At 44.3% G+C, this 25,404-nt stretch overlaps 1 protein-coding gene across 2 annotated transcripts in view; it reads right to left on the bottom strand.

The window, feature by feature from the left end:
* LOC121555695 (protein-tyrosine sulfotransferase 1) overlaps positions 1-21,018 on the bottom strand; it is an 89,833-nt gene extending 68,815 nt beyond the window's left edge. The window contains exon 1 of one of the 2 annotated variants that reach the window (XM_041869526.2): positions 20,810-21,018. The gene's annotated coding sequence lies outside the window, so the exon portion shown is untranslated. The remainder of the gene's footprint in view (positions 1-20,809) is intronic. The other variant, XM_041869527.2, reaches the window with a different exon arrangement.
* Positions 21,019-25,404: the final 4,386 nt, after the last annotated feature.

Raw genomic sequence — 25,404 nt, 5'->3', positions numbered from 1 at the left:
AAAGAAACAAAGCTAAGGCCGACAAAGATGTCAGAAAAACCCTTCAGACACAATCAAGGCTCTCAGCTGACACAAGCCCATAGGAATGAATCCAGGCCACAGACTAGAGGTAGAGAGAGGGAGAGAGACAGACACTGAGAGGAAGGGAGAGAGAGACAGAGCAAGCGAGAGAGTAGCTCCACTATTCAGCACTCGGTCTAAGCCATAAGCATTTAGGACTTCCCCAGTGACACATTTAGCAAAGAAATACCCAATCTAAAAACAAGACAAAGATTCTATTTAGCCCTCAGACGAAATCTCTATTTTTTCCACCATCCTGTTCTATTTTTCCCCTTTTCCACCACCCTGTTCTATTTTTCCACCACCCTGTTCTATTTACCCACCATCCTGTTCTATTTTTCCACCACCCCGTTCTATTTTCCCACCATCCTGTTCTATTTTCCCACCATCCTGTTCTATTTTCCCACCACCCTGTTCTATTTTCCCACCACCCTGTTCTATTTTCCCACCACCCTGTTCTATTTTTCACACCACCCTGTTCTATTTTTCCACCATCCTGTTCAATTTTTCCACACCACCCTGTTCAATTTTCCACTACCCTGTTCTATTTTTCCACCACCCTGTTCTATTTTCCCACCACCCTGTTCTATTTTCCCACCACCCTGTTCTATTTTTCCACCACCCTGTTCTATTTTTCCACCACCCTGTTCTATTTTCCCACCACCCTGTTCTATTTTTCCACCATCCTGTTCTATTTTTCCACCATCCTGTTCTATTTTTCCACTTTTTCACACCACCCTGTTCTATTTTTCCACCACCCTGTTCTATTTTCCCACCACCCTGTTCTATTTTCCCACCACCCTGTTCTATTTTCCCACCACCCTGTTCTATTTTTCCACTTTTTCACACCACCCTGTTCTATTTTTCCACACCACCCTGTTCAATTTTCCACCACCCTGTTCTATTTTTCCACCACCCTATTCTATTTTCCCACCACCCTGTTCTATTTTTCCACCACCCTGTTCTATTTTTTCCCACCACCCTGTTCTATTTTTCCCACCACCCTGTTCTATTTTTCCACCATCCTGTTCTATTTTTCCACTTTTTCACACCACCCTGTTCTATTTTTCCACCACCCTGTTCTATTTTCCCACCACCCTGTTCTATTTTCCCACCACCCTGTTCTATTTTTCCACTTTTTCCCACCACCCTGTTCTATTTTTCCACCACCCTGTTCTATTTTCCCACCACCCGGTTCTATTTTTCCACCACCCGGTTCTATTTTTCCACCACCCTGTTCTATTTTTCCCACCACCCTGTTCTATTTTTCCCACCACCCTGTTCTATTTTTCCACCACCCTGTTCTATTTTTCCACATCACCCTGTTCTATTTTTCCACATCACCCTGTTCTATTTTTCCACCACCCTGTTCTATTTTTCCACATCACCCTGTTCTATTTTCCCACCACCCTGTTCTATTTTTCCACATCACCCTGTTCTATTTTTCCACTTTTTCACACCACCCTGTTCAATTTTCCACCACCCTGTTCTATTTTTCCCACCACCCTGTTCTATTTTTCCCACCACCCTGTTCTATTTTTCCACCACCCTGTTCTATTTTCCCACCACCCTGTTCTATTTTCCCACCACCCTGTTCTATTTTTCCACCACCCTGTTCTATTTTTCCACTTTTTCACACCACCCTGTTCAATTTTCCACCACCCTGTTCTATTTTTCCCACCACCCTGTTCTATTTTTCCCACCACCCTGTTCTATTTTTCCCACCACCCTGTTCTATTTTTCCCACCACCCTGTTCTATTTTTCCCACCACCCTGTTCTATTTTTCCCACCACCCTGTTCTATTTTTCCCACCACCCTGTTCTATTTTTCCCACCACCTTGTTCTATTTTTCCCCACCACCCTGTTCTATTTTCCCCCACCACCCTGTTCTATTTTTCCCACCACCCTGTTCTATTTTTCCCACCACCCTGTTCTATTTTTCCCACCACCCTGTTCTATTTTTCCCACCACCCTGTTCTATTTTTTCCACCACCCTGTTCAATTTTTTCCACCACCCTGTTCTAATATTCCACCACCCTGTTCTAATTTTCCCACTCGTCTTTTTACTTGTTCCCAGGGTTCAGTTTGTTTCTTGGGCTGAGAGAGACGATCCTGACCAGGAACAAGACGTCCAACCTCTGCCCTCTAATTTGGCCCTGAGCAGTTACACAGGCTCTGATTTACTGAGTGGGTGGTGTGACACATCACGTTACTCTGGGTCATTGCCATCTAAAAGGAACCAAGAGTACCAACATGTGAAGTTTATACGAGCATATCAAATTTGGTGTCAAATGAAAGCTAAGAGTCTATATTTTGGGGAAATAAGGCAAAATTGTGTTGTTGTTTTTTTAAACAATTTTCCATCCTAAAAATGTTTAATAAGCAAAGGCTTTGATTTCTGGCCACACAAGCTAGGTTCGCATCCAATTGGCGACAGATTTTCATGCGAATATTCTAAAGTCTGCATAAATAAAATATTATGCGCATTGTCCCACCAGTGGTGTTTCCACCAAACGGACTTCTTGCGGATAATAACCAGTACGTGATAAGAGCGCACACAAAAAATGTAGTTTTTCACCTGTGTTTTCATGCACCGAATACAAATCTGAAGCTCAATGTGTTTCCATTGCATTTCAACTCTCCCTATAGGTTTTGTCCAAAAAAACTGTTGCGTTAATTAGCGAATGTGCCAACTCTGGTCTTGGCACCTGCACTCTAGCCAACAGCTCTCAGATACAGGCTGAGGCAGGTAGTTTAGTCTACATTAGATTTTATGGATAAGAGCAAGAATATTTGTATTTGTCAAACAGCAGTCAAGCGTCGATCATTATGTCACCAGAATAAGACCCTCGATATTTATTGGAAAGTAGCATCAAGCTCATCACCTTGCACTTTCACCACCCTGTGAAGTTCATCATAACTTATTTCATCTGTAGCCTAATAAAACTGCATGCTGTCCCGAGTCGTAATGGGAGGACCCCACAACATATCATCACGTGACTAAGTTTACTTCGATACGATGGTTGTTATATCAATATCTGCGCATTAAAAGGCGTTTCCGCCACCATTTCTCGCATTATTATTAAATTTTATCGACACAAACAGATCCCACCATGTTGAACGAACAAATTATCTGTCGGCATTTATGTAAAAAATGTACCGAAACTACCTGTTTCCATCACAGCTGTTGTGATAAAAAAAAAACACGGTATGACTTTACTTGCATAAAAACTGTGGAAGGAAACGTGGCTACAGATAGAAAATGGGTCTTAAAAAACATCTACCAGAAAAAGTTAGACTATTATTAGGCTATTAGAAATACATCAACACAACAATGTTGAAGGCCCCTGCCAACTAATATCAACATTGATATTTAGAAATATTGCCTAGGGTAATGTCATTCTGATACCAAAAACCCACATATCTTTAAGATACTTTCTAATTTCTCTCCCTCACGAGGGAGGATTATGAAAGTTCACAGAAGTAACAAGTTTTTACTGATAACAATTTGGTTTATGAATTATTGTGATTAAAAACGTGTCGCTCTTAAAATCGGTAACAGAATGAGTACGGTTACATGCATAATGAGATTATTGTGGATAGTCAGATTATAATAGTTTGATTAAAATGTTTACATGCTTTGCAAGAAGAACGATTTCCCAAATAATCCTGTTGACATGGACACATCTGAAATCAGGCTACCTGATGGCACTCTAAATGCAGAAAAATCGCCAATCAAAATAAACTTTCTACACAGCGAACATGTTATTTTTGGGAAGCATATTTGATTCTGAGTTTGGACATATAAAGTTTGTATGCGAAAACGACTAAGATGCATACATTCAGTTGTTCTGAACTCACTTCACTAGAGCTAAAGAGGGAGGCTAGCTCGGCTGGTGCTAGCACACGCGCTGATCGAATAGACCGCTGGAAGGCCGATTAAGGTGTTTCATTTGAATAATTTGAATGATTGCTCAGAAAACCTGGGGCCTCATTTATCATATCTGTGTGCGTAAACCATGCGTGGGATAATTTACACGCAAAGTGTGAGATTTATCAATATGAACTTTTGCTTGAGAGTGTGCGTATATTTACGCACAGCCGTGACCATGCATATGCACAGTGTCAAGTGGTAGAATAAGGGAACTGCTTGTCAAGCGTAGAATGGGGAAAATATGTTAAAAACAGATTACAGTTTTCGATTTAATTGTATTTCCATTATGAATTCATGCAACATATCTTGACAGGCTATATCACAATTTGACCACATCAGTTAGTTTATTAAAGATAATAATCCATATCAAGTACAGTGAGGGGGAAAAAGTATTTGATCCCCTGCTGATTTTGTACGTTTGCCCACTGACAAAGACATGATCAGTCTATAATTTTAATGGTAGGTTTATTTGAACAGTGAGAGACAGAATAACAACAAAGAAATCCAGAAAAACGCATGTGAAAAATGTTAAAAATTGATTTGCAATTTAATGAGGGAAATAAGTATTTGACCCCTCTGCAAAACATGACTTAGTACTTGGTGGCAATCACAGAGGTCAGACGTTTCTTGTAGTTGGCCACCAGGTTTGCACACATCTCAGGAGGGATTTTGTCCCACTCCTCTTTGCAGATCTTCTCCAAGTCATTAAGGTTTCGAGGCTGACGTTTGGCAACTCGAACCTTAAGCTCCCTCCACAGATTTTCTATGGGATTAAGGTCTGGAGACTGGCTAGGCCACTCCAGGACCTTAGTGTGCTTCTTCTTGAGCCACTCCTTTGTTGCCTTGGCCGTGTGTTTTGGGTCATTGTCATGCTGGAATACCCATCCACGACCCATTTTCAATGCCCTGGCTGAGGGAAGGAGGTTCTCACCCAAGATTTGATGGTACATGGCCCCGTTCATCGTCCCTTTGAAGCGGTGAAGTTGTCCTGTCCCCTTAGCAGAAAAACACCCCCAAAGCATAATGTTTCCACCTCCATGTTTGACGGTGGGGATGGTGTTCTTGGGGTCATAGGCAGCATTTCTCCTCATCCAAACACGGCGAGTTCAGTTGATGCCAAAGAACTCCATTTTGGTCTCATCTGATAACAACACTTTCACCCAGTTCTCCTCTGAATCATTCAGATGTTCATTGGCAAATTTCAGATGGGCAAGTACTGTATATGTGCTTTCTTGAGCAGGGGGACCTTGCGGGCGCTGCAGGATTTCAGTCCTTCACAGCGTAGTGTGTTACCAATTGCTTTCTTGGTGACTATGGTCCCAGCTGCCTTGAGATCATTGACAGGATCCTTCCGTGTAGTTCTGGGCTGATTCCTCACCGTTCTCATGATCATTGCAACTCCACGAGGTGAGATCTTGCATGGAGCCCCAGGCCGAGGGAGATTGACAGTTCTTTTGTGTTTCTTCCATGTGCGAATAATCACACCAACTGTTGTCACCTTCTCACCAAGCTGCTTGACGATGGTCTTGTAGCCCATTCCAGCCTTGTGTGGGTCTACAATCTTGTCCCTGACATCCTTGGAGAGCTCTTTGGTCTTGGCCATGGAGGAGAGTTTTGATTCTGATTGATTGATTGGTTCTGTGGACAGGTGTCTTTTATACAGGTAACAAGCTGAGATTAGGAGCGCTCCCTTTAAGAGTGTGCTCCTAATCTCAGCTCGTTACCTGTATAAAAGACACCTGGGCGCCAGAAATCTTTCTGATTGAGAGGGGGTCAAATACTTATTTCCCTCATTAAAATGCAAATCAATTTATAAAATTTTTCACATGCGTTTTTCTGGATTTTTTGATGTTGTTATTCTGTCTCTCACTGTTCAAATAAACCTACCATTAAAATTATAGACTGATCATTTATTTGTCAGTGGGCAAACGTACAAAATCAGCAGGGGATCAAATACTTTTTTCCCTCACTGTACAGTAATTTGTTAAAATTAGAGGTACAGTGGGGAGAACAAGTATTTGATACACTGCCGATTTTGTAGGTTTTCCTACTTACAAAGCATGTAGAGGTCTGTCATTTTTATCATAGGTACACTTCAACTGCAAATTAATTACTTAAAAATCATACAATGTGATTTTCTAGATGTTTGTTTTAGATTCCGTCTCTCACAGTTGAAGTGTACCTATGATACAAATGACAGACCTCTACATGCTTTGTAAGTAGGAAAACCTGCAAAATCATCAGTGTATCAAATGCTTGTTCTCCCCACTGTACGTGTGAAAGTGAAACCATTGAGTAAATACTATAAAAAGACTGAGAATGGGAAATGGAATGAGAGATGGCTGATCTAGCTCTGTTGGAAGATTTGGCACGCGTTCCATTTCGCAGAGAGTTCGTTTTTAGAGACAAGTGGGACTTTTTATGCAGAAAGTACAGATGGGTTTTGGGAAACAATATCTGATGAGCCAATCTTATAGGATCTTTGCGAGGATTTAAGACCTACTTTAGAAAGAGAAACACGCCATTCCAGCGCACATCCAAGTTCTATCCACCCTCTGGTTTTTGTCAACGAGCACTTTTCAGTGGGAGCTTGCCGATCAGCATCTCACAAAACCTTTGGGTTGTACTCAATCTCTGACACTAACACCCCTGTCTCGAATTTTTTTTATATATATTCTATTTTTTTTGGTTGTGCCGTTGTATTTCATGGTACGCCATTGTATATTTCCCACAAGCGTTAAAAAAGTATGATTGACCATAAATTGTTAATTAGGGGCGTTTTGAAGTGCAAATAGCCATGGTCGTGCACGAGCACTGAAAACAATTGGAATTTATCAATGGTTATCTCCTACCGGTGTGCTATGACGCTCGTAGGATTGTTTGATAAATAATACAATGTGGCTTGTGACTCAAAAGACACCTCAATTGGTTGGTCACGAAGCAAAAAAGTTAGTTTACTGTGAACTACTTTTCTTTACTGTACTGTGCGCTACTCTGCTGTGCGCTACTCTGCTGTGCGCTACTCTGCTGTGCGCTACTCTGCTGTGCGCTACTCTGCTGTGCGCTACTCTGCTGTGCGCTACTCTGCTGTGCGCTACTCTGCTGTGCTCTACTCTGCTGTGCTCTACTCTGCTGTGCTCTACTGTACTGGAAATTGAGGTGTTTAAACTGCTTGGAGTAACCCTAGATTGTAAACCGTCATGGTCAAAACATGTTGATACAACAGTAGCTAAGATGGGGAGAAGTCTGTCCATAATAAAGCTCTGCTCTACCATCTTAACAGCACTATCAACAAGGCAGGTCCTACAGGCCCTAGTGTTGTCGCACCTGGACTACTGTTCAGTCGTGTGGTCAGGTGCCACAAAGAGAGACCTCGGGAAAAATTACAATTGGCTCAGAACAGGGCAGCACGGCTGGCCCTTAAATGTACACAGAGAGGTAACATTAATAATATGCATGTCAATCTCTCATGGCTCAAAGTGGAGGAGAGATTGACTTCATCACTACTTGTATTTGTAAGAAGTGTTGACATGCTGAATCCACCGAGGTGTCTGTTTAAACTACTAGCACACAGCTCAGACACCCATGCATACCCCACAAGACATACCACCAGAGGTGTCTACACAATCCCCAAGTCAAGAACAGACAATGGGAGGCGCACAGTACTACATAGAGCCATGTCTACATGGATCTCTATTCCACATCAAGCAGTAAAATTAGATTTTTAAAAATAAGATAAAAATACACCTTATAGAACAGCGGGGACTGTGAAGAGACACACACGATAAGACACGCACTCTACACACACACACACCTACACGTACACAGATGAAAAGCTACAGGATTCTTCCGATGGCATTGAGGAGTACGCCACATCAGTCAATGGTTTCATCAATAAGTGCAGATGACGTTGTCCCCACAATGACTGTACGTACATACCAACCAGAAGCCATGGATTACAGGCAACATCCGCACTGAGCTAAAGGGTAGAGCCGCCGCTTTCAAGGAGTGGGACTCTAACCCGGAAGCTTATAAGAAATCCCGCTATGCCCTCCGACGAACCATCAAACAGGCAAAGCGTCAATACAGGACTAAGATCGAATCGTACTACACAGGCTCCGACGCTCGTCAGATGTGGCAGGGTTTGCAAACTATTACAGACTACAAGGTGAAGCACAGCCGCGAGCTGCCCAGTGACACGAGCCTACCAGACGAGCTAAATGACTTCTACGCTCGCTTCGAGGCGAGTAACACTGAAACATGAATGAGAGCATCAGCTGTTCCGGACGACTGTGTGATCGCACTCTCCGTAGCCGTTGTGAGTAAGACCTTTAAACAGGTCAACATTCACAAGGCCGCAGGTCCAGACGGATTACCAGGACGTGTACTCCGAGCATGCCCTGACCAACTGGCAAGTGTCTTCACTGACATTTTCAACCTCTCCCTGTCTGAGTCTGTAATACCAACATGTTTCAAGCAGACCACCATAGTCCCTGTTCCCAAGAACACTAAGGTAACCTGCCTAAATGACTACCGACCCGTAGCACTCACGTCTTTAGCCATGAAGTGCTTTGAAAGGCTAGTCATGGCTCACATCAACACCATTATCCCAGAAACCCTAAACCCGCCCCAACAGATCCACAGATGATGCAATCTCGATTGCGCTCCACACTGCCCTTTCACACCTGGACAAAAGGAACACCTATGTGAGAATGCCATTTATTGACTACAACTCAGTGTTCAACACCATAGTGCCCTCAAAGCTCATCACTAAGCTAAGGACCCTGGGATTAAACACCTCCCTCTGCAACTGGATCCTGGACTTCCTGACGGGCCACCCCCAGGTGGTAAGGGTAGGAAACAACATCCTCCACGCTGATCCTCAACACGGGGGCCCCTCAGGGGTGCGTGCTCAGTCTCCTCCTGTACTCCCTGTTCACTCATGACTGCATGGCCAGGCACGACTCCAACACCATCATTAAGTTTGCTGATGACACAACAGTGGTAGGCCTGATCACCGACAACGACGAAACAGCCTATAGGGAGGAGGTCAGAGACATGGCCATGTGGTGCCAGGATAACAACCTCTCCCTCAACGTGATCAAGACAAAGGAGATGATTGTGGACTACAGGAAAAAGAAGAGGACCAAGCACGCCCCCATTCTCATCGACGGGGCTGTAGTGGAGCAGGTTGAGAGCTTCAAGTTCCTTGGAGTCCACATCACCAACAAACTAACATTGTCCAAGCACACCAAGACAGTCGTGAAGAGGGCAACACAAAACCTATTCCCCCTAAGGAGACTGAAAAGATTTGGCATGGGTCCTCAGATCCTCAAAAGGTTATACAGCTGCACCATCGAGAGCATCACTGCCTGGTATGGTAACTGCACGGCCTCTGACCGCAAGGCACTACAGAGGGTAGTGCGTATGGCCCAGTACATCACTGGGGCCAAGCTTCCTGCCTTCCAGGACCTCTATACCAGGCGGTGTCAGAGGAAGGCCCTAAAAATTGTCAAAGACTCCAGCCACCCTAGTCATAGACTGTTCTCTCTGCTACCGCACAGCAAGCGGTACTGGAGCGCCAAGACTAGGTCCAAGAGGCTTCTAAACAGCTTCTACCCCCAAGCCATAAGACTCCTGAACATCTAATCAAATGGCTACCCAGAGTATTTGCAGGCTGGTTCCTCTGTCCTGGCAGTCTAGCAGCAAGCTGGTTCCTCTGTCCTGACAGTCTAGCAGCAGGCTGGCAGGTTCCTCGGTCCTGACACATTGACAGACTAGCAGCAGGCTGGCAGGTTCCTCGGTCCTGACACATTGACAGTCTAGCAGCAGGCTGGCAGGTTCCTCTGTCCTGACAGTCTAGCAGCAGGCTGGCAGGTTCCTCTGTCCTGACAGTCTAGCAGCAGGCTGGCAGGTTCCTCGGTCCTGACAGTCTAGCAGCAGGCTGGCAGGTTCCTCAGTCCTGACACATTGACAGACTAGCAGCAGGCTGGCAGGTTACTCTGTCCTGACAGTCTAGCAGCAGGCTGGCAGGTTCCTCGGTCCTGACACATTGACAGACTAGCAGCAGGCTGGCAGGTTCCTCGGTCCTGACACATTGACAGACTAGCAGCAGGCTGGCAGGTTCCTCTGTCCTGACAGTCTAGCAGCAGGCTGGCAGGTTCCTCAGTCCTGACAGTCTAGCAGCAGGCTGGCAGGTTCCTCGGTCCTGACACATTGACAGACTAGCAGCAGGCTGGCAGGTTCCTCGGTCCTGACACATTGACAGTCTAGCAGCAGGCTGGCAGGTTCCTCTGTCCTGACAGTCTAGCAGCAGGCTGGCAGGTTCCTCGGTCCTAAAATAAAAACTATAGAATAGTAATACCGGTCGGTATTTGAGCATGATTACTACAAGTTTAGAGAACTGACTAACTTACCAAATCAAAATGTTTTTGCGGACATGGGCTAATTGAGTGACTGTCAGTGACTGACATAACAAGAGAAAAACAGCTGATGCACAACCAAAATTTCAAAACTGCACCTTGTGTATTCTACTATTCTAACTCTCAGCAGTAAGTTGAGACCCCGACTGAGTTCCTGGAGGCCCCCCCTAGCGGCCGGGGGGCCCAAAGCGACCGCTTATGTCGCTTATGCCTGGAGCCGGCCCTGCTCACTCCCCCTCGCTTCTCTCTTATCTTCTCTGTGGCATTTGACTGACAGCTTTGATGTGTCTTTCTTGGCAAAGCTCAGCAAGGCATCATTAAAATCTGCTCTGACAACCGACTGACGCTACTGCCACAAACAACGCCCGCGCACGGTGACGCACAGTAACACCAGTCACAATGAACACCTTATGAAACAGTAATGGACGCACAGTAACACCAGTCACAATGAACACCTTATGAAACAGTAAATGGACGCACAGTCACACCAGTCACAATGAACACCTTATGAAACAGTAAATGGACGCACAGTAACACCAGTCACAATGAACACCTTATGAAACAGTAATGGACGCACAGTCACAATGAACACCTTATGAAACAGTAATGGACGACACAGTAACACCAGTCACAATGAACACCTTATGAAACAGTAATGGACGCACAGTCACAATGAACACCTTATGAAACAGTAATGGACGACACAGTAACACCAGTCACAACGAACACCTTATGAAACAGTGATGTACGCACAGTAACACCAGTCACAATGAACACCTTATGAAACAGTAATGGACGCACAGTCACAATGAACACCTTATGAAACAGTAATGGACGCACAGTAACACCAGTCACAACGAACACCTTATGAAACAGTAATGGACGCACAGTCACAATGAACACCTTATGAAACAGTAATGGACGCACAGTAACACCAGTCACAACGAACACCTTATGAAACAGTAATGGACGCACAGTAACACCAGTCACAACGAACACCTTATGAAACAGTAAATGGACGCACACAAGCACAGGTTATCTGCGATGCAGATGTAACAATTGAAAAGAGCGAACACAAACCCACACAAGATGCCGCCACCCTCCTCCTCTTCCCCTCACTTTTTCAAAGCAATTATTACTGGGGTTGAGGTGGGCCTTCACGCTTCAGCAAAGCAATTATTACAGACATCATTTATGTGAGTTTGTGTGTGTTTGTGTGCGGCATCCCTACAGCTAGCAACAACTGATAAGATGGAGGGAAATGGAAGAGGAGAGGAAAGCACTTCCCCAAGGTCTCCTCCTCCACAGACAGACTAGACGCTATGTTTGGCCTCGTTGTAGGTTATCGTCCTGCTGAAAAGGTGAATTCCTCTCCCAGTGTCTGGTAGAAAGCAGAATGAAGCGGTTTTTCCTCTAGAATTTTGCCTGCGCTTTGCTCCGTTCTGATTATTTTTATCCTGAAAAACTCCCCAGTCCTTAACGATTACAAGCATACCTATTAGGGATGTGAACATTTAAAAACGTTAAAACGTTTAAACAAAATGGGATCCTTAACGTTAAGAAAAATCCCCAACTGAAAAGTGTTGTTTTCTTCCCTACACAAAATTCTAAATCACAGTGCAGTGGTTATCACAAAGCATATTATTATCAGTGTTACAGCCTAACTAGACGATAGCCTATTGATCAGTGTTACAGCCTAACTAGACGATAGCCTATTGATCAGTGTTACAGCCTAACTAGACGATAGCCTATTGATCAGTGTTACAGCCTAACTAGACGATAGCTTATTGATCAGTGTTACAGCCTAACTAGACGATAGCCTATTGATCAGTGTTACAGCCTAACTAGACGATAGCCTATTGATCAGTGTTACAGCCTAACTAGACGATAGCCTATTGATCAGTGTTACAGCCTAACTAGACGATAGCCTATTGATCAGTGTTACAGCCTAACTAGACGATAGCCTATTAAAAGCCTTGGGAAAGTTGTGTAATTTAAATTAAACCAAAGAAGAAGAGGCGAACTTTGGCTACTTTGGTGAATTTGCAAGGCATGCAAGACAATACACTGCGAACTTCAGCTTAGAGGCCTTCACGGGTTTGCCACACACAGAGGCTCTATGACTGTTGACTCTTGCCTCTGATGACTTATGATTGGCCAACATCAAACAATAAGCAACATGTGCCACTCTCGTGATAAGCAAGAGCAGAAGCATAAATTATAAAAATGTCTCTACTGCAACAGTCGCGTTTGGATCTGTACGGGCCCTTCCGTACAAGTCAGTTACACATATCAGTTCTCGGGTGGTCGGGTACAGGTGGATCCGTGAAGACCTCTAATTCAGATTACCAAGACATATGCTCAACACGGTTCTTTCTGCCTGGGGCATGTTCATTACGCCGATTCTGTTGCAGAACATTTTGGAACGGAAGCAAACGGAACGAATCAGGGAGGGACCTGTCTGAATTTGTCCAATAGAAACTCTCGTTTTAGTTGCAAACTGTTTGGACTAATGTTTTTCCCCCCTGCTCTTACTCTTGGCTAATGATGCCAGTGTAGGCATCATTAGCCAAGAGGCCCTGCTTTACTGAAGTTGAGACACATTGCATGCTAAGACACTGTGAGTTACAGCATTCCATTGCGAGATTCAGCTTTTGAGTGCCGACAGATGGGCCTAGTGCAGGGTTCTGACCGTCTGCCTGGTGGCCGTCCAGCTTATACTGTGCCCCTCCCCTCGCTCACTATGAAAGATGCAAGTGTTTGTGTTCTGGGAAGTACGGCAACTAATCAGTCTCCTCTGTTCCAAAAAAAGACTGAATTTAAGGAGTTGATTCCTAGCCGAATCAAGTCTTAACACTCAGAAATGGGAGTCGCCACAGAGAAACGACGTGCAAGGAGTTGAGGAAAAAAATATTTTGGGAGTCGCCTCTCCACCACTACGTCATCGTCGTTAACAGTTGGAAAAAGGCAGAGAAAGGCAGGCAACATCAGTGAAGTCCTGTATGGCAATACTTTGAGAAGTTAAATCAGAAGGAAATCCAAACTTTTGTGAGGCGGAATTAAAGTACAGTAATGGTAGTCCAGGTGCAATCCTTAACCATCTGAAAGGGACGCACCGTGACTTAACCATATGAAAGGGACGCACCGTGAGACCCAAACCATTGCTGGCAGCAGTGTAGCTGCATTGTGAATTCATGTGGAATTTTATTAATGTTTCTTATAATAATTTTAATGGAAAAGCAATTTTAAAAAGGTCTGTTTAAACATTAAGAAAAATCATCCATTTGTCACATCCCTAATACCCATACCATGATGCAGCCAGATACGTGTTACGTTGGATAACCTTAATGCAAAGCCCTATGTTCTCCCATCCCATCACAGCCATTGAACTCTGTAGCTGTTTTAAAAATCACCGATGGCCTGCAGCTCAGTTCAGAAGGACGAATATATCTTTGACGTGCCTGTGTGGTTAAATAAACCATGCGCAGCATAATTATTAACTTGACCATGTTTAAAGAGATATTCAATGTCTGATTTGTTATTGTTACCCATCTACCAATCAGTACCCTTATTTATGAGTTTGAAAAGCTCCCTGGTCTTTGTAGTTGGATCTGTGCTTGAAATTCAATCATTGACTGAGGGACCTTACAGATGTTGTATGGGGGACAGAGGAAGGGGTAGTCAATCAAAAATCATGTCAACCCCTATTATTTCACAGAGTGAGTCCATATAACTTGTGATTTGTTAAGCCACATTTTACTTCTGAACTAATTTAGCCTTGCCTAAACAAAGGGGGTAAACATTTATGTAACTATATTTTATTTATACAATTTTTATTAATTTGTAAAAATTTGTAGAATTTTCTATTAACTTTTACATTATGGAGTATTTTGTGTAGATCAATAAAATAAAATAAAATCACAATTAAATCTATTTAAATCCGACTTTGTAACAAAAAAAAACGTGAAAGAAATCCAAGGGGGATGAATACTTATGATACCCAATGGAACAGTGGGTAAGCAGTACAGGGACCTGTTCAAATACTTCAGTAATGCATCTTTGCTTCCAACCTTCCTTAAAGTAGAGCTGAATCGGTTGGATTGGTGTAATTAAAAAGGGGGGTGGTAACCTTACTTTCACCTAAACAATCACTTCTAGGCCTGTGTCTGTGCTTTATACCTGGAAGAGAGGATTCTAGTTAACGGTACTCACCCATCTCCTTTCCCGCGGTGGGCTTGTTTAAGTTATTTCGGCCCACCCACACCTCTGCGTCTTCTCCTTGTTGACTCAACGTTTGAGGGAGGAGAGGGAGAAAACAGCCCTGCCAACACCTTGAGTCTATTATAAAGTGGCTTCTGAAGGAGGCCTCCTGGTTCCGTTTCCTAGCCTGATTAAACCGAATCGTTCAGTCTAAGGTTTTAACTAGGCTACCGGTTTCTTCCAAGGCTGAGTTAACTCTAATTGCACTGAAACAGCAGGATTTCACAACTAGCGTGTGTCAGGATTTCCCCGCCCGCCCAGCCAGACCCTATACACAGTGTACAAAACATTAAGAACACCTGCTCTTTCCATTACATAGACTGACCAGGTAAAAGCTATGATCCCTTATTGATGTCACTTGTTAAATCCACTTCAAATCAGTGTTGATGAAGGGGAGGAGACAGGTTAAAGAAGGATTTTTAAGCCTTGAGAGAATTGAGACATGGCTTGTGTATGTGTGCCATTCAGAGGGTGAATGGGCAAGACAAAAGATTTGCGTTTCTTTGAACGGGGCATGGTAGTAGGTACCAGGCGCACCAGTTTGAGTGTGTCAAGAACTGCAACTCTGCTGGGTTTTTCACGCTCAACAGTTTACCGTGTGTATCAACAATGGTCCACCACCCAAAGGACATCCAGCCAACTTGACACAACTGTGGGAAGCATTGGAGTCAACATGGGCCAGCATCCCTGTGGAACGCTTTCGACACCTTGTAGAGTCCATGCCCCGACGCATTGAGTCTGCTCTGACGGCAAAAGGGGGTCCAACTCAATATTAGGAAGGTGTTCCTAATGTTTGGTATACTCAGTGTATGTCTCCCTCCATGTCATTATCTTGAGGTCATTCTACTTCCGTTTTAAAAACACCCAACTAAACCCAGATCTGGCCTCACCATCAAAGCCAACAGACACCCTATACAGTGCACTACTCCTGGTCAAAAGTAGTGACCTAAATATTTAGGAATAAGGTGCCTTTTGGGACACAAACATGGAAAAGTAGACAGTCAACCATTCCCAAACTTCAAGGATAAGGAAGGAATTTCCAGAGGTAGGAACATTCCTAAAGGGAAAAGCCACTGGCCTGAATTACAACTTGTGGTTAAGCTTTAGCGGCAGACAGATTGGTTTCACGTTTCACCTGGCTCGACTGTGCGGACCGAGCTGAAATGAAGAATGTGTTTGTGTTAAATGAATTGAGGCTCATTGATCTGTGAAGGGGGGTTGAAATTCTCTATGGGCCCATGCAGAAACCAGACCACCAGATCAACACTTAATAACAAGGGAGGAAGTATTTGTGTGTGTGTCTATGTGTGTGTCTGTCTCTGTGTGTGGAACAAGGGTGGGGGGCTCCAAAACTGAGGCCCTGCCATGACAGACGAGGGAGGGGGGGAGGGAGGGGGAGACTAGACCTACACACTGCCATGACACCTCGACTAGACCTACACACTGCCATGACACCTCGACTAGGCCTACACACTGCCATGACACCTCGACTAGGCCTACACACTGCCATGACACCTCAACTAGGCCTACACACTGCCATGACACCTCGACTAGGCCTACACACTGCCATGATACCTCGACACTGCCATGACACCTCGACTAGACCTACACACTGCCATGACACCTCGACACTGCCATGACACCTCGACTAGACCTACACACTGCCATGACACCTTGACTAGACCTACACACTGCCATGACACCTCGACTAGACCTACACACTGCCATGACACCTCGACTAGACCTACACACTGCCATGACACCTCGACTAGACCTACACACTGCCATGACACCTCGACTAGACCTACACACTGCCATGACACCTCGACTAGGCCTACACACTGCCATGACACCTCGACTAGACCTACACACTGCCATGACACCTCGACTAGACCTACACACTGCCATGACACCTCGACTAGACCTACACACTGCCATGACACCTCGACTAGGCCTACACACTGCCATGACACCTCGACTAGACCTACACACTGCCATGACACCTCGACTAGACCTACACACTGCCATGACACCTCGACTAGATCTACACACTGCCATGACACCTCGACTAGGCCTACACACTGCCATGACAACTCGACTAGGCCTACACACTGCCATGACACCTCGACTAGGCCTACACACTGCCATGACACCTCGACTAGACCTACACACTGCCATGACACCTCGACTAGACCTACACACTGCCATGACACCTCGACTAGACCTACACACTGCCATGACACCTCGACTAGGCCTACACACTGCCATGACACCTTGACTAGACCTACACACTGCCATGACACCTCGACTAGACCTACACACTGCCATGACACCTCGACTAGGCCTACACACTGCCATGACACCTCGACTAGGCCTACACACTGCCTGTACCTTCTGCATATTATTCAGCTTTTGTTAGAAACATGAAAACATTGTTTAGAAAGGAACCATTGATGAGATCAGCACTATTCAGAAAATACTTGGATTGACTATGCCAAACAGAGAAACTATCAATTTACCTGTGGCAGCTCCAAGTTCCTGCCTAGGGACCATCTCAGTGTTAAAAAATTACCCAACCTTTATCAGTTTTCAATGGGATATTAGACTTAGACCCAACCTGTATCGGTTCCGATTGGATATTTGGTACATGCTTCACTTCCACAGGATGCTAACCTGCATCCCAAATGGCATGACTTTATTCCCTACATGGTGCATGACTTTATTTCCCATGTGCCCTGGTTAAAAGTAGTGCACTATAAAAGGAATAGGGTGGCATTTGAGACGTATCCCTAGATCAATCAGGCAGAACGGAACAGAACAGTGGCCGGAGCTTAACCTGGGATTGACCTTTGACCCAACAGATAACACCATACATCACGTGAGAGAGAACCACCCAAATTACACCCTATCCCCTATATAGTGCACTACTTTGACCAGGGCCCATAGGGGAAAGTGTGCCATTTGAGGCAGTCCTATTCTATGGGGTCAGCTTCTAGCATTGCTAATTGTCACTTCAGCACAATTCCAGTCAATGGCTTTAGGACTTTTTTGGTTTTGAAATTTAAGCTGGAAGCTGCAAATTGCCCATAGTTACTGTTGAGCCAAATCAAAATTCAAGACACACTTGAACTATGGAATATAATATTTTGATGTTACTCAAACTCAGGAGGACTGGACTCCACAACCATTTGTACTGATGGAAACGTCCCCGTTAATGTGAGTAGATAATCCTACACTGACTATAGAGACTCCACTACCTAGCAGGCAGCGGTAGCGGGCCGCACCCGGCAGAACCAGCCAGTTGCCACTAGTCATTTCAATCCGCCACTAAAGCTCTGTACAGAGCAAAGCCAACGGGTACCGACAACATCCCGCTCCCAGTCACTGCCTACAGACTATTCATTAGCATGTATGAATGAATGAATTGATGCTCCGCTCTCTAGTGCACTCTCCTCTCTCTCCGCAACCATCACACACACACACACACACACACACACACAAATCATCACTTGCATTTAAATATGCTGAATAGGGATCGTGATGTCACACCATTCAATGAGGATGATAAGTCATACAGCAGCTGTGACGGATGAGACAGTGGGATGAGACAGCGGGAAACATCTGAGACGGGTGAGACAGCGGGAAACATCTGAGACGGGTGAGACAGCGGGAAACGTCTGAGACGGGTGAGACAGCGGGAAACGTCTGAGACGGGTGAGACAGCGGGAAACGTCTGAGACGGGTGAGACAGCGGGAAACGTCTGAGACGGGTGAGACAGCGGGAAACGTCTGAGACGGGTGAGACAGCGGGAAACGTCTGAGACGGGTGAGACAGCGGGAAACGTCTGAGACGGGTGAGACAGCGGGAAACGTCTGAGACGGGTGAGATACACTAGGACGAGGCTGCAGAAGGACGAGCAGACTATTCCCCATCGTTTATCAGTGCAATTTTGACAGCCAACTGGCTGAAAAATGTTGAGAGTCTTTATCTAATGTTCCTTCATTAGATTTTAGCTAATTATTATATAATTATATTTATTTTTTATTTGATTATTGCTCTGGCTAGCATTAGTTGTTGATCATGTGCATATAGGGAAAGATAGCCTACCTTTTTATGGTTGTTTGATCAACAGGACTGTAAAGTTCTCAAATGTAAGAGGACCCCCGTGGTACTTAGCTACATATTTGCAGAAATCCAAATCAAGAGTATTTTGTGGCTTTTGCCGAATGCGTTCTAATTATCTAATGTCGCGCTGTTGCAACTGCCTGTAAATACACAGTCCATTTCAAAGTGAATGATGGCCGGCCCTTATGACAAATGGCTTATTTGCATTTACAGTAGGCCTACTGTACCTCTGATTGGCTATGGCGCACCGTTCTGCGTAGACGAGAGATGTTTTTCTTCAGTTTTATTTCCTGCCCTGCCACTTTCCCACTCTATATTGCTATAGAATTTTCACAAATGCCTACGTCATTCCCAAACGTTCTAAGAATTTATGAAAAAGTGAAAATGACCATATCTAAGTGCTCGCTTGTCATAAAATATAAATAAATAAAATAATAAGTGTCATTCTTTCTCGGGTGAACAGATTTTAATAAGATTTCATGTTGCTAAAATGCTGTAAGTTCCACTTTAACAGTGACCAATCAGAGGTCTCTATAGCATAATGTCATTTGTGAGTTTCCGTTTACATAGTCTAATGGACCGACTTGGAAAAAGACAGCTCCTGCGTCAAGCGCTGTAAAAGGCACCCTATTTCCTATATAGTGCACTACCTACTACCAGGCTCTGGTCAAAAGTAGTGCACTATATAGGGAATAAGGTGGCATTTGGGACACATCCTGACTAACTGGACTGTGATTGTAGACAGACCACCTGCAGGAACATATGTGTGGGGCGGGCTGTGGGCACCATGTCACCAGAATATGAATAAAACTCACTGTTAAAACCACTAGAAAGAGGCTACTCGTTCTATGAAACAAACATCAACCACTTTCTACCAAGAGTTCCATCGCTATAACAGCCATGGGTTCAAAAACATTGTAATATTAATAATATTTATTATAGGATAACAGACAAAGACATCCCATCATCCTCCCTACCTCAATGTCTTTGGCTATTGTAGTAGAGAGTAAACTGGAGGATAATTTGATGCATACACCAAATATCTGTCGTCATCATTTCTTTTCAACAGAAGTTTTTTTTTTTTTTTACAGCTGTAGGAATGGCCTGCAATGGAAATACATAACTACATTCATGTTAAGCCCATTCCTCCGTTACTGCAGGCAGCTGATGGCAAAACATCGGAGGTAGACCTACTTCATGGCTGGTTGCGAAATTCATAATATTGTCTCGAGCAATTAGGCTACATATAGTCCTGGAGGTCAAGGGTAGGAGGCATCCCTTTGAACATTATCACGTTTGTATAATTCCGTCCAAACATTTCATGTGCTATGCTGACCAGTAAGGATTACACATCAATAGTCTGCATACAGGATATCATCTGATGTGGACATATTCAAGGTAAAAAAAAAAAAAAAAACTGACGACGTGATTTTAACTACGGTACCCATGTCATTCTTCGGTTTACAGAACCCTCTGCTACAGATACATAGGTCGAGACCCCCCCCATCATCAGCAATGTTTGCTGTTTAATTTGTTCACACATCAACAGTTACCATTGTTTTCAAGGTACAAGCATTATTTATAGGCTACAGAAAATTGTATCTGGTTAAAAACCCGTTAACATTACTTCCAATACGGAGACAAAAAACTCGATCAATGTAGTTGTCTATTTGACATGGGCTTGACAGATCATGATTATTGTTGTGCCCAAGACATGATACATGTTCAGCCTTCATCCACCGGGCGGCACGTGCTAAAACGTTCTACAGTGATGCAAAGTTATCAGCGCATTTCACATCTTGACGAATTATAGAAAAATCTAAGCTAAAACTACATTGTAAAGACTTCCGCATGAGTTATGCTCAAATGTGTAGTGATTGGTAGCCTACTAGGTAGACAGTCGCGGTTATCAGCACTGATGCTGGAAGAGAAGACCAAAGCGAAAAGAAAGGGACATTGCTACACTGTCGCAATCTTCTTTCCTTTGATACAATATAAACACCAACCTAATGCAGCAGATCCAGCGCGGGAGAGAGTTGATCAACCTGCTTATCTAATAGTTGAACACTGTTGCTCGTACATTCCATCCGTTCTATTTGCTCGCTGTTGTTCCACTGATCCGACACATATTATTACTTGTTACTGCTTTCTTTTCAATTGTGTCGCTGCAAACGCGTCACCCCTACTTTACTAGAGTCTGGTGTAATCATTGGTCCAAACAGTTGCAAACGTTTGCGTTTTGCAACGAAAACGAAAGTTTCTATTGGATAAATTCAGATAGGTCCCGCACCATGTCCTTCCGTTTGCTTCCGTTTAAGAAACATTTTGCAACTGAATCGACATAATGAATATGCCCCTGGTGCCCTGGAATTGCAAGCCGGTACGCGATTGGACCACCTGCAGAAGACGATCATAATGTGTCATGGTAGAGGATTGGTTAAATGCTTTGAAGGGTGTGGTTAGAATGTACCCCACGCTTTTAAAGAGACAGTTGTCTCCATTTGAAATATTGGCGCAACAGCTCACTGTATTATAAAGCTAACAGTACATATTATTTAGATAAATACAAATGTAATAATTGATTTACTCTTCCAATGATTTGAGTCCACAACCACAACGTTGTATCTGTCATTCTAATTACAGGCTACAGATGTTACTGGAAAATATGTTCATTTGCATATTCACACAAGATCATTTAAGATCAGTTTGAGTTGTGATCAATTTTTGACATTTTAATCACGTGAATTAAATAAGTAATCAACCACACCATATTATAGGCTAAATCTCAACACAGTTGATTGATTTACCAGGTTTAGGTATCCAGTTGTACATGCCCTTGAGGTTTTGTTGCTCTCTATCTGAAAAACATGGCTACAAAGACAGTAGACAGCCAGTCCACTGAACTCCAATAGAGATGCTGTTACACTGCAGTATGTATGTGACTGCTGACCTTGCGTGGGTCTGGAACATGGTAGATGGAGAGCAGCGGAGGCTGCTGAGGGGAGGACGGCTCATAATAATGGCTGGAAGGGATAAAATGGAAACCATGTGTTTGATGCCATTCCACTGATTCCGCTCCAGACATTATTATGAGCCTGTCCTCCCCAATTAACCTGCCACCAACCTCCTCTGATGGAGAGTTACTGGCATCCCCTGGGTGTTTTATGGAGGATTTTAATTAAACTCTCTCTCTCTCTCTCTCTCTCTCTCTCTCTCTCTCTCTCTCTCTCTCTCTCTCACTCTCTCTTTCTCGCTCTCTCTCTCTCATTCAATTTAAGGGCTTTATTGGCATGGGAAACATATGTTAACATTGCCAAAGCAAGTGAAGTAGATAGTAAACAAAAGTGAAATAAACTATAAATATTAACAGTAAACATTACACTCAGAAGTTCCAAAAGAATAAATACATTTCAAATGTCATATTATGTATATAGTGTTGATTACTAATCAGCCCAGATGCTAATTGGGGAGCAAAAAAGGAACAGACAGACCGGCAGAGAGCAAGACAGAGAGCAAGACAGAGAGGAAGACAGAGAGGAAGACAGAGAGGAAGACAGAGAGACAGGCAGGGAGAGAGGCAGGGAGAGATAGAAAGAGAGAGAGAGAGACACTAAGATAACCTGCCTAAATGACTACCGACCCGTAGCACTGACGTCTGTAGCCATGAAGTGCTTTGAAAGGCTGGTCATGGCTCACATCAACACCATTATACCAGAAACCCTAGACCCACTCCAATTTGCATACAGCCCCAACAGATCCACAGATGATGCAATCTCTATTGCACTCCACACTGCCCTTTCCCACCTGGACAAGAGGAACACCTACGTGAGAATGCTATTCATTGACTACAGCTCAGCGTTCAACACCATAGTGCCCTCAAAGCTCATCACTAAGCTAAGGACCCTGGGACTAAACACCTCCCTCTGCAACTGGATCCTGGACTTCCTGACGGGCCACCCCCAGGTGGTAAGGGTAGGTAACAACACATCTGCCACGCTGATCCTCAACACGGGGGCCCCTCAGGGGTGCATGCTCAGTCCCCTCCTGTACTCCCAGTTCACCCATGACTGCATGGCCAGGCACGACTCCAACACCATCATTACGTTTGCTGATGACACAACAGATCACCAACAACGATGAGACAGCCTATAGGGAGAAGGTCAGAGACCTGGCCGTGTGGTGCCAGGATAACAACCTCTCCCTCAACGTGACCAAGACAAAGGAGATGATTGTGGACTACAGGAAAAAAAGAGGACTGAGCACGCCCCCATTCTCATCGACAGGGCTGTAGTGGAACAGGTTGAGAGCTTCAAGTTCCTTGGTGTCCACATCACCAACGAACTATCATGGTCCAAACACACCAAGACACAACGACAAAGCCTATTCCCCCTCAGGAGACTGAAAAGATTTGGCATGGGTCCTCAGATCCTCAAAAAGTTATACAGCTGCACCATCGAGAGCATCCTGACTGGTTGCATCATTGCCTGGTATGGCAACTGCTCGGCCTCTGACCGCAAGGCACTACAGAGGGTAGTGCGTACGGCCCAGTACATCACTGGGGCCAAGCTTCCTGCCATCCAGGACCTCTATACCAGGCGGTGTCAGAGGAAGGCCCTCAAAATTGTCAAAGACTCCAGCCACCCTAGTCATAGACTGTTCGCTCTGCTACCGCACGGCAAGCGGTACCGGAGCGCCAAGTCTAGGTCCAAAAGGCTTCTCAACAGCTTCTACCCCCAAGCCATAAGACTCCTGAACAGCTTATCATGGCTACCCAGACTATTTGTACTGCCCCCCCACCCCCACCCCATCTTTTTACGCTGCTGCTACTCTGTTAATTATTTATGCATAGTCACTTTAACTCTACCCACATGTACATATTACCTCAACTACCTCAACTACCTCAACTAGCCGGTGCCCCCGCACATTGACTCTGCACCGGCACCCCCCTGTATATAGCCTCCCTACTGTTATTTTATTTTACTTCTGCTCTTTTTTTTCTCAACACTTTTTTGTTGTTTTTTTTTATTAAAAAATAAATGCATTGTTGGTTAAGGGCTGTAAGTAAGCATTTCACGGTAATGTCTACACCTGTTGTATTCGGCGCATGTGGCAAATAACATTTGATTTGATTTGATTTGATTTGAGAGAGGGAGACTGCCTGGGTCACAGAGGGCTGCTGGGGCTTGCAGGGTGGCTTATGTTTCAAAATGCTAAAATGTATTCCTTCCTTCTATCCTTCCTCATCTCCTTTCCTTTGCTATCACTGCTAGATGAAAGAACTGGATAGCATGAAGTGGACATCATGTTGCTTTCACCTGTCAAGTGTAGGTAGATCTGTGATCCTGAAGGAAAGGACGTTCTTCATCTTAATTAAAGAACACACATTTCAGAGGAGAGAAAAGTCACATCTTGTCAATGAAGGAAAATGCTTTGATACCATAAACAACTATTATTCATCATGACCCCGACAAGAATGTAGCTGTGTCCCAAATGGCACCCTATTCCCTATATAGTGCACTTCTTTTGACCAACTCTATGGGCCACAGTCAAAAGTAGTGCACTATATAGGGAATAGGGGTGTCATTTGGGACATCTCAGCACTTTCTCATTAGTTGTGTAACTAACTTCCCCTTACACAGTGCGCCACTTTTACATTTATTTAAAATAAAGAAATGTTTTACACCCCCTCTCTCTCATTAATACAACACTCAGTGGATGGAAGTGGCAGAGCAGAGCAGACAGAATGACCCTGATGGTGATGATGATGATGATGATGATGATGATGATTCCCACTCAGAGAGAGCAGCAAAAACTGTTTTTCTGTAGCTACCCGCTACGCCACCTTGTTCAATGAGGTGAGGTCCTCGGGTAAATAGGTCTTGTTTTGGGACTATCACTGTTTGTTATTGTTGTTGTAGTTCCTCGGGTAAACGTTTCAAATGTCATATTATGGCTATGTACAGTGTTCTAATGATGTGCAAATAGCTCAAGTACAAAAGGGAAAATAAATAAACATAAATATGGGTTGTATTTACAATGGTGTTTGTTCTTCACTGGTTGTGTCACGGTTTCGGCCGAGGCTGCCTCTCTCCCTTGTTCGGGCAGGTTTCGGCGTTCGTCGTCTCCGGAATTCTAGCTGCCACCGCTGTATGTTTCATGTTCGTTTGCTTTTGTCTGTTTGTTTCCACACCTGTTTCTGTTTTGGCGTAATTAGTGTCCTATAAGTTTCTCGTTGTGTTTGTCTAGTGTTGTGTGTAATTATTTTCCGTCAGTTGTGTGTATTGCTCGGTTGAGCTTCTCTCCACCACGCTGGAGTATTATCGCACCTGTTTGTGCGCGGTTACATTTTGTCGCACCTGTTTGTGCGCGGTTACATTTTGTCGCACCTGTTTGTGCGCTGTTTCTTTTCGCCGTTGTGCGTAATTTTCGCCTTCGGGCCAAGTTGTCCTTTTTGCCTATGTATGGGCAGTAATACAAGAGATTGGAATATCGTTCTGAGTCCTGCGTTTGATTCCACCATTACACCTACAGCACGCCCTGACAGAATTACACACCTTCTATGGAATCAGCAGGAGCCGAAGCAGCCCAGACGAGACTGGAG

This window comes from Coregonus clupeaformis, unplaced genomic scaffold (assembly GCF_020615455.1).
Source record: "Coregonus clupeaformis isolate EN_2021a unplaced genomic scaffold, ASM2061545v1 scaf0172, whole genome shotgun sequence".
Classification (NCBI taxonomy): Eukaryota; Metazoa; Chordata; class Actinopteri; order Salmoniformes; family Salmonidae; genus Coregonus; species Coregonus clupeaformis.
This window is presented reverse-complemented; position numbering and strand designations above follow the sequence as displayed.